Below are 18,180 nucleotides of genomic sequence, written 5' to 3' on the forward strand. Positions count from 1 at the left end.
ATACCCGGAGGACAAACATTTTCCCGCCGCCAAATATCAAACAATTACGTGAGTTTTTGGTTGAGCGGTCTCTTATCTCTTTCATGAGCGACCTAAATCCCTCCTCGACTTCTGGACCTATTTTCGAACAGCCCATGCAGCTCTCGAAAACACGCCACGCTACCGAACATTATTTGCTAACTATCTTCGGCGTGTCTTCGTTAGACCTCCACTAAGTTGGGGGGAGGGGTGGTGCCTGGAGCTGAGGGCACCTATTATTTGTAAAAGAAGCACTGTATACCAGGAGTAAATCTAATGATTGTCTCTAACAAGAAGTCTGTAAAAACTTTGTCTTCTGCCTTGCGGCAGGTCTTGTCATGGGAGAAGCCTCGTCACAGAGGTCCACCGCATGAGCGTCTAGGGAAGTGACTCCAGTGGTGGTTTCCCGTTGCCGTCCACCGATGATGATGAAATGACAATGAGGACAACACAACACCCAGTCCTTGAGCGGAGAAAATCTCCGACCCAGCCGGGAATCGAACCCGGGCCTCTTGGCGTGACAGACAGCTATCGGGGCGGACAGAAGTCTGTAAATATATGTGTATACGAATTAGCTTCTCGTAAATTGATCTAAACTTGTAAATACTTTGACATGCCCTATATATATCCTTCTAAAACGAGATCTACGGATGACTAAAGCTACTACTACCACTACCCCTCTTCCCCCCCCCCCCGCCCCCCCCTCCCCCCCCCCCCGGCGGTGTCTCCGCGGATGGGAGAGCGCGTCTTAGGTTCCGGGGATTTTATTTCTTTTTTCTTTTTCTTTACCCAGCATTTATATTTTTTCCTGTGTCGCTGATATATGTTCCACATAATTTCATAATAATAGTGAATATTGCAAAAACAAAATGCAAATAAATAAAGAACAACAACGCCTTCCACTTCTGTTGATTCCTGTGTCTCTCACTTCCCTATGCTCCACAGGCTCGGTGGTGATGAAGGGGACGCTGTGGCCAGGCCTCGGGTTTCGACCCTTGCCCACTTAGCCCCCTGAGCCCCAATCAGTCCACTATCCCTAAAAAAAATAATAAATTGCATCATTGCATTGCCACAATGCCCTGTGCTGCTGAAAGTCATTTTTTCCTTTCTATCTCTTTCCTATCTCTTTTCCTTTCCGTTCCTTTCACCACAACTATTTCATGTATGTGTCCCAGTTGCTTCACAGCGAGTACCATGAGATGACAGTGTACCAGACGGGGCACGTCTCTAACACCACTATCTATAAGAAGAAGAAGGCGCGTTCCCCATGAAACATATCTTCTTACATCTCTAAATGAGAGGAAATGTCTACTGGACAGGCAACATCAGTAATCTAATGTAACGAATGCAGAAAATACACACTATGTGCGATTTAATTAGGGGTAGTGTGTTTCTGAAGTCATGTTTGTCGAGACTACGCCTGCAGCTAATGTTTTGTCCGTTAGCAGCGATTAGTACTTGAAGAAATGGCGACCTCGTCATTTGTGCCAACCCTAAAGGTAAACAAATTTAATTTCATGCATGTGGACAGATGAAACATTCTGGCACTGACAGGTCAAATCACTGCCAACATTCAATGGAGTCGGTTAAGCCATCACAAAGATGTAGTGTTTTCCATGCGAAAGAAGAGATGGAGTAACTTGTCCTGTCGACGTCAAGATCTTTAGGGACAGATTACAGCTCTGGAATGTTCGTGGATGGGTTGAAGATCGTCTGTTGCCTTGCTTGTTGAACCATCCCAGCATTCGTCTAAAGGGAAAATGGCGCAAAATTAGGATGATCAGGCTTAAGGAGAGCCAATATGTAAATCTAGTTATAGAAAATGGCAGACAGAGATTTATTGGCTCTGAGCACTATGGGACTCAACTTCTGAGGTCATCAGTCCCCTAGAACTTAGAACTACTTAAACCTAACTAATCTAAGGACATTACACACATCCATGTCCGAGGCAGGATTCGAACCTGCGACCGTAGCGGTCACGCGATTCCAGACTGTAGCGCCTAGAACCGCTCGGCCAAACCCGGCCGGCAGAGATTTATTGTCAGGTCTAATTCATTCATGAAAGAAACAATCTATGAAACACTCGAAGGACTCTAGAGTATTGTGCGCCTGTGCTGGACGCAAATTTGTTGACAGAAGATACAGCCAAATTCAAACAAGGGCAAAACTAACGTAGTGGACCATCCTTCCATTTTTCGTGGTTGAAATTTTTTTGTGGTAAGTTCCTATGGGACCAAACTGTTAAGATCATCAGTCCCTAGGCTTACTTAATCTAACTTAAACTAACTTACGCTAAGGACAACACACACACACACACGCACACACATGCCCGAGGGAGGTCTGGAACCTCCGACGGGGCAATGCGTCCAAGACCGCACGGCTACCCCGCGCGGCTTTCGTAGTTGAAGTACGACGTATGTTAACAATATGCCTCAAAATTCTCGCTAGAAACTTGTCCACAATCTGATATGGGTTTCCTGAATTATCTGGCAGTTTTAGTTTCTATAACCAAACGCGCGTTAAATATGGCAAAGTGCGTTCAACAGGGCGCGAACGTAAAAATTAAGCTACGCTGAGGTGGAACTCTGACCACAAACTTTATTTGGCGTTCGTACTCGCTAGCTTCGCGATTGTCAAGCAATTATCACATTCCATCCTCACCTAGACCTCGGGCTACGCTAGAAACCAATCTGTCATCAGCACAATTAAGATTTCAGAGGGGCCGGGCGGGGAGGGTGGGGGGGACAGCGCTCCAAAATCACACTTTAGCCCAAAAAGGGGCTGCGTGATTAGTCAAATGTTTGTTTATTCGGCAGCTTCAAATATGACGATGTTCATCACACACAGGCGTGCTCTTAGGAATTCGAGAATGTACGTTCAAAGCTGAATGGAGAAACCTATTACTTGCTTCCACATCAGTCCCTCATAAGGACCACTGTGGTGAAATTAAACTTTCCAAAGTCGTACCGCAGACACCCGCATCTCCCGCGATTGGAACGTTAGAAAGGAGAGCACTTGCCCACGGGTGAGAGGGGGTGGGGGGTTGCTGGCAATGGTATTAGCATAGCATCCACCACACACCTTATGGTGTATGGTATATGATATGATCAATTCTCAATAATGAAAAATATGAATGACTTTACTTCCAACTTACCTGTTTTTCTTCCGTGCACTTCACTGAGCGACGATTTCTTCCGCAACCGTCCGATGCAGAGGCGGCAGTAGTTAGATGCGACGCGACTGTAATAGCTGCTGGCTGTTCACAGATCTTTTAGCGTTTAGTACCTATCATTCGTCGGCAATATGAGATTACCAACGTGGTTGCTGAAGTGCTAGCAAGGAGTGTGGCGTAATACGGTACTCGTCCGTATTATCTAGACGAAGATAACGCGTTCTTATTCGCCTATCTGGCTATATCACTCCCGATATGTCGCTAACAATCCTGTGGAACAACACGTTCCAGTTTTCCCAAGACACGCGATAACCGGGACAGATGTGCAGAGAGCTGTAAGATAGCGGTTTGTGCTGTGCGCTACGACAACAGCGTTCAAATCACAACAAACCTGCCCGTCTAAACCAAAACCGTTGTTCATCATATGGAACATTTTTAAACGAACAACACAATAACCTGCATATTGACAGCAACGTACTTTATGCGATTTTTTTTAAAGTCGTGTCTTTCGACTGCTTCATTGCCGTACTTTTACTACCATTTTGAAAAAATCCCCATAACTCACGAGGTGTGGTGCCGCAGATTGCGCGAGTATTCACTCCCCAAGGTAAATTCTGGCAGATTGCTTCCATATTCCACCTACCCTCCTTAACTCACCAACTCTATGATGTTTTTTGTCGGTTGCATTATCGCGTTTTGTGTTTGTTGCTGACACGTGTTGCGGTCTCCAAGACCGCGCCTCATGATCTACGTACAAGCACAAAACTCATTCGCAGGAGTTTGTGAGTTTTAGCGATCCTGAGTTTGATGAAGATATCAGTCAATGAATAGAGGAACACGTCAGTGATATACACTCCTGGAAATGGAAAAAAGAACACATTGACACCGGTGTGTCAGACCCACCATACTTGCTCCGAACACTGCGAGAGGGCTGTACAAGCAATGATCACACGCACGGCACAGCGGACACACCAGGACCCGCGGTGTTGGCCGTCGAATGGCGCTAGCTGCGCAGCATTTGTGCACCGCCGCCGTCAGTGTCAGCCAGTTTGCCGTGGCATACGGAGCTCCATCGCAGTCTTTAACACTGGTAGCATGCCGCGACAGCGTGGACGTGAACCGTATGTGCAGTTGATGGACTTTGAGCGAGGGCGTATAGTGGGCATGCGGGAGGCCGGGTGGACGTACCGCCGAATTGCTCAACACGTGGGGCGTGAGGTCTCCACAGTACATCGATGTTGTCGCCAGTGGTCGGCGGAAGGTGCACGTGCCCGTCGACCTGGGACCGGACCGCAGCGACGCACGGATGCACGCCAAGACCGTAGGATCCTACGCAGTGCCGTAGGGGACCGCACCGCCACTTCCCAGCAAATTAGGGACACTGTTGCTCCTGGGGTATCGGCGAGGACCATTCGCAACCGTCTCCATGAAGCTGGGCTACGGTCCCGCACACCGTTAGGCCGTCTTCCGCTCACGCCCCAACATCGTGCAGCCCGCCTCCAGTGGTGTCGCGACAGGCGTGAATGGAGGGACGAATGGAGACGTGTCGTCTTCAGCGATGAGAGTCGCTTCTGCCTTGGTGCCAATGATGGTCGTATGCGTGTTTGGCGCCGTGCAGGTGAGCGCCACAATCAGGACTGCATACGACCGAGGCACACAGGGCCAACACCCGGCATCATGGTGTGGGGAGCGATCTCCTACACTGGCCGTACACCACTGGTGATCGTCGAGGGGACACTGAATAGTGCACGGTACATCCAAACCGTCATCGAACCCATCGTTCTACCATTCCTAGACCGGCAAGGGAACTTGCTGTTCCAACAGGACATTGCACGTCCGCATGTATCCCGTGCCACCCAACGTGCTCTAGAAGGTGTAAGTCAACTACCCTGGCCAGCAACATCTCCGGATCTGTCCCCCATTGAGCATGTTTGGGACTGGATGAAGCGTCGTCTCACGCGGTCTGCACGTCCAGCACGAACGCTGGTCCAACTGAGGCGCCAGGTGGAAATGGCATGGCAAGCCGTTCCACAGGACTACATCCAGCATCTCTACGATCGTCTCCATGGGAGAATAGCAGCCTGCATTGCTGCGAAAGGTGGATATACACTGTACTAGTGCCGACATTGTGCATGCTCTGTTGCCTGTGTCTATGTGCCTGTGGTTCTGTCAGTGTGATCATGTGATGTATCTGACCCCAGGAATGTGTCAATAAAGTTTCCCCTTCCTGGGACAATGAATTCACGGTGTTCTTATTTCAATTTCCAGGAGTGTATTTCAAGAAAAAGACAACTTTTGCTATAGCAAGTGCTCACAATTCTGCTGGCGAACGAGACTATCATTCAGAGAAAGAACTTCAGAACAGTGATGTTGGGCACCTTTATGTTTCTCCAAAATGATACTTATAGCAATAGTTAACATCAAACGTGTTCTGAGTGGTGGTAAAGGAAAATATAGATCCCAGCAGTGAATGTCAGTTTTGCAGACTTCCATTTATTTGTCTATCGAGTGCAGTTTATATGCGCAAGCTTAAAACCATGGAATTTAGATTAATGTGAAAATATTAAAATGTTTCCATAATTTTTCAGAATGTAAAATTCAATTCTCCATCAGTTTGTCCATTTCTACTTTTTAAAAATCCGCATATAAGTATGTAATTTTATATGAGAAAAAGGAAAATACTACAGGTTTTGAAACTTCCTGGCAGATTAAAACTGTGTGCCGGACCGAGACTCGAACTCGGGACCTTTGCCTTTCGTGGGCAAGTGCTCTACCAACTTTTTTTTTTTTTTTTTTTTTTTTTTTAATCTCATTTTGTTCGCTTTTGTTCGTTGCATCTGCTCGGGGCGGACGTCTTAAGACATCCATTTATGTTCGTTGTTGATCGATTGACTCAGTTTTTTTTATTACAGAGGGCACGTAATCCTCTGACCGAACACGCTGAGCTACCGTGCCGGCTATCAACTGAGCTACCCAAGTATAACTCACGCCCCGTCCTCACAACTGTAGTTCTGCCAGTACCTCGTCTCCTACCTTCCAAACTTTACAGAAGCTCTCCTGCGAATCTCATTCTGGAGACTATAGGCTTTATTCAGCGCAATAAAGTCACCGAGAAGTACTTAAACAACACTGAAATAATTGTGAAAATAAATGATATATAACTTAAACGAAAATTTTCGAATGATTTATTCCCTAAATCTCAGTTTAAACATAGGGGTCACAGGGATCACACCTTGCAGTATGCACTACACAAAAAGTCGCCTTGTGAGTGAAGGGTTAAGCTTGGTTTGAATGTATCATAGTGATCGCCTCGCAGTAGACACCAATTAGTACCAAAGATTGTTGAAGTGAAACTCATTGGGGCTGGAAATGAAGCTGAAAACATTTCTCAAACACTTTACTTTCTATTAAAAAAAATACTGTTTTCTTTTAAAATTACGTGCTGGTCTTCGATTTTAGACAATGCAAACAGAGGAAATTGTCTCTTTAAAGAAGATATTATACAAATTTCTGACCCAAAACAACTGCTCCTTCTCCTCACGCTCTTGTCATAAGAATAGAAAAGTGATAACTACTATTTATCTACAGATTTCATTTCCGCCCCCACACTTCGAACGCCAGCTGCCATGACTCTTTCCTCTGCATCTGCATTCCTGAGAAGTTGCAGATTCTGTTTTTGGTGATGGTATTGTTCAATGAGTTAATTTTTCACTTTCTAATTTATTTTGACGGCAAACTATCTCAGTTTTCCTTCCCCCACCCCATCCACTCCTCAATGATTTACATCCAAGTGGTTGTAGGTTTGAGTCCTGGTGATGGAATTTTCTCGTGATTTTCATTAACATTGTGACTTAACACTTTCCATCTACAACTAGATCTACATCAACATAGATACTCCGCAAGCCACCGTATGGCGCATGCCGGTGGATATCCTGTACGACTACTAGCCATTTCCTTTCCTGTTCCACTCGCATACAGAGCGAGGGAAAAACTATTGTCTATATGCCCTAATTTCTCGGATCTAATCTTTGTGCTCCTTACTCAGAGTATATGTTGGCGGCAGCAGAATCGTTCGGTAGTCAGCTTCAAATGACGGTTCTCTAAATTTTCTCAGTAATGTTTCTCAAAAAGAACGTCGCCTTCGCGTTTCCATTTTACTTCCTGGAGAATCTCCGTAACACTTGCGTGTTGTTTGAACCTACTGGTAACAAATCTACCAGCCCGCCTCTTAATTTCTTCGACGTCTTCCTTCAATCCGACCTGGAACGGATCCCAAACACTCAAGCAATACTCAAGAATGGGTCACACCAGCGTCCCATAAGCGGTATCCTTTACAGATGAACCACACTTCCCTAGAATTCTCCAAATAAACTGAAGTCGACCATTCGCCTTCCAGATCACAGTTCTCATAAAAGCTCATTCCACCTCATATCGTTTTGCAACGTTATGCCCAGATATTTAAAGGAACTATGTCAAGTAGAACACTAGTAATACTGTGACCGAACATTACAAGTTTTATGTTCCTACTTATCCGCATTAACTTGCATTATTACATATTTGGGGTTAGCTGCCACTCATCAAACCAACTGGAATTTTTGTCTAAGTCATCTTGTATCCTTCTACAGTCACTTAAATTCGACACCTTGCACACCCTGTCCGCCATATCATTAACGTGTACACGGAACAACAGCGGTCGTATCACACTTCCCTGGGGCACTCCTGGAGATAACCCTTGCCTCTGATGAGTCATTGCAAATTTTGGCGATATACATCGGAGTAAATTAGCTTACCACGCCTATTTTCATTCTTTGTTTTCGTATGGCATCATATTCTGAGGTAACTCATCATTGAGTAAAAGAGTGTTCATTGCACAAAAGCGTGTAATCAGAATAATTGCTGGAGCTCATCCAAGATCATCCTGCAGACGCTTATTTAAAGAGCTAGATATCTTCACTGTAGCCTCACAATATATATATATATTCACTTACGAAATTTGTTATTAACAATCCAAACAAATTCAAAAGTAATAGCAGTGTACATGGCTACAACACTAAGAGAAAGGATCATCTTCACGACTCAAGGTTAAATCTAACTTTGGTTTAGAAAGGGGTAAATTATGCTGCCACAAAAGTCTTAGGTCACTTACCTAATAACCAAAAGTCCGGCAGATAGCCATATAGCATTTATAATGAAATTAAAAGAATTTCTGAATGACAGCTCCTTCTACTCATTAGATGAATTTTTGGATATAGTAAGTGGGTATTTCCCCACCCCAACCAAAAAAAAAAGTCATGTAATATTTTGTGTAATGTAATATCTTTTATAGACACCCTTTATTAACCTGACACGTTCCACATCATTACGAACTGTCGTATTCATGATCCATGGAACAAGTACTAATATAATCTAATCTTAATAAGTCTTCGAGCCACTCATATATCTGTGAACTTATTCCACATGCTTGTACCTTCAATAACAGCCTGCAGTGTGGCACCGTGTCGAATACTCCCCGGAAATCTAGAAATATGGACCCTGCCTGTTGCCATTCATCCGTAGTTCTCAGTATATCATGTGAGAAAAGGGCAATCTGAGTTTCGCACAAGCGATGCTTTCTAAAACTATGCTGACTCGTGGATTCTCAATCTCAAGAAAGTTTATTATATTCAAAATGAGAATATGTTTAAGGACTCTGCAACAAACAGAAGTTAGGGATGTTGGTCTGTAATTTTGCGGGTCTGTTCTTTTACCCTTCTTATACATTGAAGTCACCTGAGATTTTTTCCAGGCGCTTGGGACTTTGTGTTGGGCAAGAGATTCACGATAAATGCAAGATAGGTAAGGGGCCAATGCCGTAGAGTACTCTTCGTAAAATCGAACAGGGATTCCATCCAGACCTGGTGATTTATTTGCTTTCAAATCTTTCAGTTGTTTCTCTACGCCAGGGATGCTTATTACTATGTCGTCCTTACTGGAGTCTGTCCTATGGTCAAATGAGGGTATGTTTGTACGATTCTCATGGGTGAACGTTTTCTTGAACTTGGAAATTTAAATCTTGGGCTTTCCTTTAGCTATCTTCAGCTGTTACACCAGACTGGTCAACAAGAGACTGAATGGTTGCCTTCGACCCGCTTAGCGATTTTACATAGGGCCAGTAATGTGCACGTGCTAATGTCCTTCCTGTTGTTGACAGAGTCCCACTGAAAGTAGTTATCGTTAATTTCCGGTGATCGAATCCACTTGGCGACAGTAGTGAGACCCGAAGGAGCACAGTCTCAGTATCGCGTTGCAAGGTAAAAGCTCCGTAACATAGACTGCATAGAGGAAATATTCCTCTCGGCCAACAGGCTGCTGCTATCCAGTTACCAGTGTCGTACGGAAGTGGAAAAGCCACTCCACACCAGATGTGGATGAAACCGTACGCCATTAACTTTACATGCACCATGTGCATGAAGCGGGCAGAAATCTCCTTGTGTTTATCAAGGAGCTACCCATGGTTGATAAGTGTGGTAAAGAAGAAAGAAAAAACACTTGTTTTTTAAACATCCCACCGTACTTCCCGACATAGCCTCCTTTCACGGATATACACTTGACCCAGCGATCCTCCAGCTTTTTCATCCCATCGGTAAATAGATTCCGTCAAACTCTGCAAAATACTCGTTGTCTGCAACGACCACTTCCTCATTTCATGAAAATTTCTTCCTAGCGAGCCAAAGTTTCAAGTTTGGGAACAGGAAGAAATCACTTGGGATAAATCTGCTGAGGACGGTGGATGAAGAACCAGTCCAAAGCCCAGTTCATGCACTTTCGTATTGTTATCGCTGATGTGTGCAGTGGTGCGTTATCCTGGGGTAAGATCACTTTTTTGGTTGCCAATCTTGTCTTTTTGCAGCCAGCGCAAGTTTCAAACGATCCAACAGTGAAGCATAATAGGGTCTAGTTATGTTGATGCCTTTTACAAGTAATCTAAGACGGTTATTCCTTGGAAATCCCAAAAAACTGTGGCCACGACCTTACCAGCTGACGAAATGATCTTTGGCTTCTTCGCTGCACTTTCACCAGACTTTGTCCATTTCTTGACTGGCGTTTTGACTCTGGTGTGTAATTGATAGTCACAAATCGGCGCAGAAAGTCCTGAGGATTGCGATTAAACATCGCCGGACATTGTGCAGAAAGGTGTGCCGGATGCTCTTTGGTCGACTGTGAGCAATCACGGAACCCGCCTCGCACACATCAATTCTCCGTGCAGGCTGTTATGTACTCGGTCAGTGGAGATGCCTACAGCCCCAGAAATCTTACTAATTTTTATTCGGACGCCATTCATGGTTTTTGTCGACAGTTTCCTTTTTGGTGATCTCAGTTGAACGGCCGGAGCGCGCTTCGTCTTCGGTGCTTGTCCGATCGCGTTTAAATTCATTAATGGTCTTCAATGATGGTGCAGAGTCCGCGCGAACTTCATCAAATTCTATTCTGATTAGTGCGGCAGTCCAGTTGTTGAAATGAAAAGTTTCGTAACAGCACGAAGCTCAGTTTTCTCCATTTTCAATCGTAGTCTGCACACTGACCAATTCGGACGGCTGTCAACAATGAACTGTATGCTGCACATTGTTGAAATTCTTTATACGATGCTTGGAATAATCAAGCACATCAACCATGAAAGCGCATCACAGATGTTCCATTCTTTCATGGAAATTTGCCAGACTTATGAAACCACCCTCATACACTGCTAGTTCTTTCTACGAGATGCAGGATATAAACTGATAACTGCCCAGGAAATACTAATCCGGGGGTGGGGGTGGGGTGAGGGGGTGGGTACAAAAGGGGTGACTTCCCCCCTTCTGGGGTCTAGTTTACTGCCCGTCTGTTCATTACAGAATTCTCACGAATTTCTAGCAATGATTACCAGTGACTCTAAGGGACTGCTGATTTAACAGTGCTGAGCCTACTGGTAAATACTGTGACTTTAGTAGCAGTCACTGTACAGGGTGACTCCGTGATGATGGTACATCCTTTCAGGGAGGATGGAGAAGGGTAAATGTATCAACTTGACCCTGCTCTGCTCTGGAAACGACCAAGTCGAAACTTGTAAGCGAAAATCTTTTGGACACCTCTCACAGTGGAACACTTGTACCGGTATTGTTGCTAAGATTATACGGTAGGCAACTTTCAGAAATGGTATAGTATGGACGAAAACAAGCATAAATGCCAATTAAACATGGGCTCTAAAATGCAAGCCGTAAGAGCTACAGGAACTTGTTCATCTTCAGTACTGTGAAACACAGCCCTTCTACTGAACAAATCCCATAGCTCCTAAGGCATGCATTTTAGAGCCCTTATTTACCGGAAATTTTTGTCTTGTTTTGGTCCATATCACCACCTGTGAAGGTTGCCTACCCTACGATCTTATCAACGACAGTGCTGGCACATGTATTCAACTGTCAGAGTTATCAGAACGATTTTCCCCTCATAACTTTCGACTCGGCTGTTTACAGACCATGGTTCCTTACCTCAGGTTGACACACTTACCCTTCTCTATCATCCCTCAAAGTCTGTAACATTATATAGAAGCGCTGACGGTTGTCGTTTATAGCGTGCACGGACATCGTTGGAAAACGCATTTGGTATAATGGCAGCAAAATTTCTAATCTTTGGAAAAGAAATCGAAGTGCTTTGAAAGAGGTCGGTTGACAATGAGGACACTGACACCGGAGGTTTCCGCTCCAGCCAGTGTCGTTTCGCTGGAGCAGAACTTCCGTCATTGAGAGGGACTCGCTCGACAAAACACATATTCTAAAACTGCTTCGGAAACAAGGAAGAAATTAGCTGTGGAGAAGGACGAGTATCTTGGCAGATGAAGACTACTGGCATGTAATAAATGACACAGCAAATGTATATGGACCCTTCTTAGTTATTGACGAACTCTGTAAAATAAATTTTTCTTAACATCTTACTGGTGTTACTGTTCAGTGAATCACAAAGTTTGTTGTAAAGTTAATAGGTGATAACATTAACAACATTGCAAAATATTTTAGAATACAATGGCTTCGTAGTCGTTTGATGTAGCCTATTTTCGTATTGAATCACATACTCTGGAGAGTGTTTTCTTTCGAAGTAATTGTTATTATCCTTTTCTCCTTATGTTTACAAATACGTTTACTGCTTGTGTTTTCATTTTAGTACGTATGTCCTAGAGACTAGAAGGTGACCCATACACTGATGTGCTTGGGCTCATGGTTCTGATTTGACACACACAACGATAAAAAACCAAATTCGGTGTTGACTACATCTCTCAATAAACTACCGGTTTCAGTGAACTATGGTAGCACTCGGTACGTACATACCGTCAGTCAATGGCCGTTCCGCTTGGCCTTGATGAACTCATTTTCAAGAGTTCACCCCTATTCGTGGACTTTATAGCCTTCATAATAGTTCCATAATACAGGGTGATTCAAAAAGAATACCACAACTTTAAAAATGTGTATTTAATGAAAGAAACATAATATAACCTTCTGTTATACATCATTACAAAGAGTATTTAAATAGGTTTTTTTTCACTCAAAAACAAGTTCAGAGATGTTCAATATGGCCCCCTCCAGACACTCGAGCAATATCAACCCGATACTCCAACTCGTTCCACACTCTCTGTAGCATATCAGGCGTAACAGTTTGGATAGCTGCTGTTATTTCTCGTTTCAAATCATCAATGGTGGCTGGGAGAGGTGGCCGAAACACCATATCCTTAACATACCCTCATAAGAAAAAATCGCAGGGGGTAAGATCAGGGCTTCTTGGAGGCCAGTGATGAAGTGCTCTGCCACGGGCTGCCTGGCGGCCGATCCATCGCCTCGGGTAGTTGACGTTTAGGTAGTTACGGACAGATAAGTGCCAATGTGGTGGCGCTCCATCCTGCTGAAATATGAATTGTTGTGCTTCTTGTTCGAGCTGAGGGAACAGCCAATTCTCTAACATCTCCAGATACTGTAGTCCAGTTGCAGTAGCACCTTCGAAGGAAAAGGGACCAAAAACTTTATTGGCTGAAATGGCACAGAAAACGTTCACCTTAGGCGAGTCACGTTCATACTGAGTTGTTTCCCGCGGCTTCTCAGTGCCCCATATACAGACATTGTCACGGTTGACTTTCCCGTTAGTGTGGAAAGTTGCTTCATCACTAAACACAATCTTTGAAACGAAAGATTCATCTGTTTCCATTTGAGCAAGGATAAATTCACAGAAATTGATTCTTTTAATCTTATCAGCTGCAGACAGTGCTTGAACCAATTTCAGATGATAAGGTTTCATAACTAACCTTTTTCGTAGGACTCTCCATACAGTTGATTGTGGAATTTGCAGCTCTCTGCTAGCTCTGCGAGTCGATTTTCCTGGGCTGCGAACAAATGCTTGCTGGATGCGTGCTACATTTTCATCACTCGTTCTCGGCCGTCCAGAACTTTTCCCTTTGCACAAACACCCATTCTCTGTAAACTGTTTATACCAATGTTTAATACACCACCTATCAGGAGGTTTAACACCATACTTCGTTCGAAATGCACGCTGAACAACTGTCGTCGATTCACTTCTGCCGTACTCAATAACACAAAAAGCTTTCTGTTGAGGGGTCGCCATCTTAGCATCAACTGACGCTGACGCCTAGTCAACAGCGCCTCAAGCGAACAAATGTACAACTAAATGAAACTTTATAGCTCCCTTAATTCGCCGACAGATAGTGCTTAGCTCTGCCTTTTGTCGTTGCAGAGTTTTAAATTCCTAAAGTTGTGGTATTCTTTTTGAATCACCCTGTAGTTCATAGTTTATGCAAGTTTCTAAAAATATACGTACATTCTCCGCACTCCATTGTACACTAGCAGTTGGTTTTGACTGCATTTCTTCAGATATTGAAGACGTTTCGCAACAATACGTGCAACGGTAATTATTCCCTCAAATGTGTCTAGTGCGCTAGTGGCGGCCAGTACCTTTTAACTGAGGTCCAATAGCGGATGTCACTGGATCACGTGACCGTATTACTGGCCCTCTGGCGTCCACTAAACTCAAACCTGCTCGAGTTTGCTAGCCGCCGGTAGCCTACTGGACGTTGAAGCCTCTACACACGGGGACAGTTGAGGGATAATTACTAACGGCTAGTATTGGCCACTACTACTGGCCGCCACTACTGTACCTGTGTGCGAAGGGTTTAACCGCTTTCACGGCCAGCGGCCGACCAACTGCAGCGGCGCGGGTGACCGTAGGTCTGCAGTAAGAACAGTACGGTTTGTCGCGTCAGTTATTTCTAACATATATAACGTAAGCACTTCAAAAGGAATGCAAATTACTCCCGTATATAAAGCAAAGAGATGATGGAACCGCTTCCCTTCGTTGTTCGAGCATAGTAAATTGCTTATTACACTCTGCAGCTCCTCCTGAGAAATGGCAGCAATTTCTTGACTTAGTTAGTTTTAAGTTCATCTATAGTGCGTGGATCTGATTTGTTCACTTTCTCTTTTAATGCTCCCCCCCCCTCCCCCCCCCCCCCCCGAGATAAGAATTGCAGAGGGTTAAATCCGGGGAACTAGCCGGCCAGATGTTGTCAGTGATAGCTCTATCTTGAAACGCGTCACGAATTTCCTGTAATTAGCAGTCGGCTGTATGCGTCGTCGCACAGTCCTGCTTAAATGTCAGGAAAGCATGTTCTCTCTCAGTTAACTGGCCAAAAACGGCCGCAAAACGTTTTCCGCACGTCTCTCGCTGTTAATTGTTTCCCGAAAAAATTAAGGCCTATTATTCTCTCACCGCTAACAGCAGGGCTGCTTCGTCTGCTACGTTAGCATTTTCAGAACTCCAATAACGGTTATTTTGTGGATTAAAGTATCCACTTAGGTTGAACCATGATTCGTGCGAAAAAAAAGTCAGGGTCAATTTCTTCGTCCTGCATCCTATTCAAAATCCGTTCACAGAACTGGGATCTTCTCAAATTTATGGTCTGCAATACAGCACCAAACGCAGTCATAGTGCTACTAAAAATGCAGTACAGCTAGCCTGACTGCACAATAATGCGACAAACTAAAGGGAAGAGGACAAAATGAAATGAAGTGAAGTGATCGTATGGCATTTAGTGCCCGGGATATGCCCTTCAGGGTTGGGCCACCGTATTGCAAGTCTTTTTAGTTGACGCCACTTCGGCGACTTGCGTGTCAATGATGACGAAAATGATGGACGAACACACAACACCCAGTCCCCTGCCGGGAATCGAACCCGGGCCCCCTTGCGTGCTTGACTGTTAAAAGTCGATTCTACCGCCAATTAGAGGTTTTGGGAGATTTCCAACATTCATGCAATCGAATACTGGCCGTGGATTATGATCTTTCCAGCCAACTCAAAAAATCCAGCTTCCAAAACAGATTTCATTCAACTTTAGTTATGCCAGCCAAAAATAATGAAAATATGGAAATAAAGCAATAAATCCAGTAACGAAATCAGAAGTGAAGTTTTGTAAACAAACCTAAAAGCATAAGTGTCATCTAAAGATTATTTTGTGTTTCTTCGCTTCGTGGAACATCAGCGTGGCACTTTTTGGTCTGTTATTTTTGTTTATATCTAACAGTATTTTCTCAGTGAAACTAAATTTTTATACCCCAGGTTATTAATATCAGTGTCAAAGTAACATTACTGTAATGAAACAACTTTTTTGTGAATACTTTTTACCAATGTTTCTTTAGTCATTGATTACCCTGGATGTCATCATATGAAGAAATACAAGTAATTTCACATTGTTGAATTGATTGTTAGACACCGTAAAATTAGTTTCGTATATTTCGTGTCACAATTAGTGCTTCAGGCAAGATGCTTTTTCCAATTCACCGGATCAGTTAGATGGCTGTTTTAGAATTTTGCCCAGTCTAGGATAAATTTCTGCGGACACCCGTGATACCATGGCTACCCTTCGTAGTTACCAACAAGACCACGTCTAATAAAGACGGCTCATATATCCGAGCAGGAAAACTATCTGTTGCGTGTGCAATGCTTGGCGCACGCAAAAATCACGAAGTTAGCGAAAACTGTGAAAAAATGGCCTCGCCAGAACTCGAATCTATAATCACTGGGAGAGGTCCCGCCTGAAGAAACCTACTGCCACTTGTGCAGTACTTCAAAAGTCGTTGAAAGTTACTAAAACGTGCGCTCACCCAGACCCGAACCTGCAGTCACTGCACGAGGGGAAGGAGTTGGGGAGAACACTTGGGATTTTTGGTGGGCCAAATGATCGCTTGTGTGGAGGAACGTTCTGGAACTGACCGCGCCTGCTACCCATGAAGAAGGCGACCCTAAACACGTGCAGCCCAGGCAGCTGCCGAATGTAGCCGTTTCCCACCCGCCACTCATAGCCACGCTGTGGCTCCCTCCCATAATAATTGAGGGAAAGATGATTATCGAGGATTCCTGCAGCGCCTCAAGCAGAGGACGACTGTTGACAGGGGATGTCAAATTGATTCCATATTTTTAGATTTCCAGAAAGCTTTCGACACCGTTCCTCACAAGCGTCTTCTAACCAAACTGCGTGGCTACGGAGTATCGCCTCAGTTGTGCGACTGGATTCGTGATTTCCTGTCAGAAAGGTGACAGTTCGTAGTAATAGACCGGAAGTCATCGAGTAAAACAGAGGTAATATACGGGTTCCCCAAGGAAGTGTTATAGGCCCTCTATTGTTCCTGATCTATATTAACGACATAGGAGACAATCTGAGTAGCCGTCTTAGATTGTTTGCAGATGATGCTGTCATTTACCGTCTTGTAAAGTCATCAGATGATCAAAACAACTTGCAAAACGATTTAGATAAGATATCTGTATGGTGTGAAAAGTGGCAGTTGACCCTGAATAAGGAAAAGTGTGAAGGTATTCACATGAGTACTAAAAGAAATCAGCTAAATTTCGATTACGCAGTAAGTCACACAAATCTGAAGGCTGTAAATTTAACTAAATACTTAGGGATTACAATTACAAATAACTTAAATTGGAACGATCACATAGATAATATTGTGGGTAGAGCAAACCAAAGACTGCGATTCATTGGCAGAACACTTAGAAGGTGCTACAGGTGTACTAAAGGGACTGCTTTTACCACGCTTGTCCGCCCTATTCTGGAGTATTGCTGTGCGGTGTGGGATCCGCATCAGGTGGGACTGACGGATGACATCGAAAAAGTACAAAGAAGGGCAGCTCGTTTTGTATTATCACGAAATAGGGGCGATAGTGTCACGGACATGATACGTGAATTGGAGTGGCAGTCATTAAAACAAAGGCGTTTTTCGTTGCGACGGGATCTTCTCATGAAATTTCAATCACCAGTTTTCTCCTCCGATTGCGAAAACATTCTGTTGGCACCCACCTACATAGGGAGATATGATCATCACGATAAAATAAGAGAAATGAAGGCTCGCACAGAAAAATTTAAGTGCTCGTTTTTCCCGCGTGCCGTTCGAGAGTGGAACGGTAGAGAGACAGCTTGAAGGTGGTTCATTGAACCCTCTGCTAGGCACTTTACTGTAAATAGCAGAGTAATCACGAAGATGTAGATTAATACATTGTGAGGTCTCTGCAAGTTATCGACACTGTGTGATTACAGCTAACGAATTGCGAAAATTTCAGAAAGTGACAAGCGAGGCAGCAGTACTCTCGCCGCCATTCTGCATTCGTGTCATCGATCTGGAATGTTTCATCAAGGCAGTGTTCAAGGGTTTCCCACCATCAGCAGAGTTTCTAAAGGAAGAGCTGGAATTTAACATATGCACTGTGTCACGCATAAAATCCCCCAAAACAGAAAAAGTCACCATCTATCCTAGTTGTCACCATCGCTCTTCCAACTGAAGGGGCCGGTGAACACCACAGTCACTTCCCCTGAAGCATGCGTGACGTGTGTTGGTAACTACCGTGTCACTTGCCCGCTACCGAAGACATACGAACTGAAATGAGCTACCGTGGCTTTGAGAAGTTTAATGGTAGCTCGC

The 18,180-nt window shown here is 44.2% G+C and overlaps 1 protein-coding gene across 2 annotated transcripts in view; it reads right to left on the reverse strand.

Annotated features, from left to right (window-relative positions):
- The window catches only part of LOC126262906 (V-type proton ATPase 116 kDa subunit a 1-like), a 253,157-nt gene extending 249,786 nt beyond the window's left edge, over nt 1–3,371 (reverse strand). For both annotated transcript variants that reach the window (XM_049959811.1, XM_049959810.1), the window contains exon 1: nt 3,173–3,371. The gene's annotated coding sequence lies outside the window, so the exon portion shown is untranslated. The remainder of the gene's footprint in view (nt 1–3,172) is intronic.
- Nucleotides 3,372–18,180: the final 14,809 nt, after the last annotated feature.

The sequence above is a fragment of the Schistocerca nitens genome, chromosome 6 (assembly GCF_023898315.1).
Source record: "Schistocerca nitens isolate TAMUIC-IGC-003100 chromosome 6, iqSchNite1.1, whole genome shotgun sequence".
Lineage (NCBI taxonomy): Eukaryota > Metazoa > Arthropoda > Insecta > Orthoptera > Acrididae > Schistocerca > Schistocerca nitens.